The following is a 439-nucleotide window of genomic DNA, read 5'->3' on the forward strand; positions in this document are numbered from 1 at the left end:
TCAAAATAATTAAACTGTTATAAAATTCAGAATTCATGCAATTCTTTTTCTTTTTTAATTAAGCACGTTTTTATTTAAGAAAGGTGATGGATTCATAGGACATTCATAACTTTAAGGCATAGACACTAAGACACTAATGATCACAAGACACAAACATAGATAAACATAAGCACTAAAATTCGAAAAACAGAAAATAAAGAACAAGGAGATTAAAGAACGGGTCCACCTTAGTGATGGCGACTCTTTCTTCCTCTTGAAGGTCCTATGGAGTGCTTGAGCTCCTCAATGTCTCTTCCTTGTATTTGTTGCTCCTCTCTCATGATTCTTTGATCTTCTCTAATTTCATGGAGGATGATGGAGTGTTCTTGATGCTCCACCCTTAGTTGTCCCATGTTGGAACTCAATTCTCCTAGGGAGGTGTTTAGTTGCTCCCAATAGT

The sequence above is a fragment of the Arachis duranensis genome, chromosome 2, assembly GCF_000817695.3.
Source record: "Arachis duranensis cultivar V14167 chromosome 2, aradu.V14167.gnm2.J7QH, whole genome shotgun sequence".
NCBI classification, from domain to species: Eukaryota; Viridiplantae; Streptophyta; class Magnoliopsida; order Fabales; family Fabaceae; genus Arachis; species Arachis duranensis.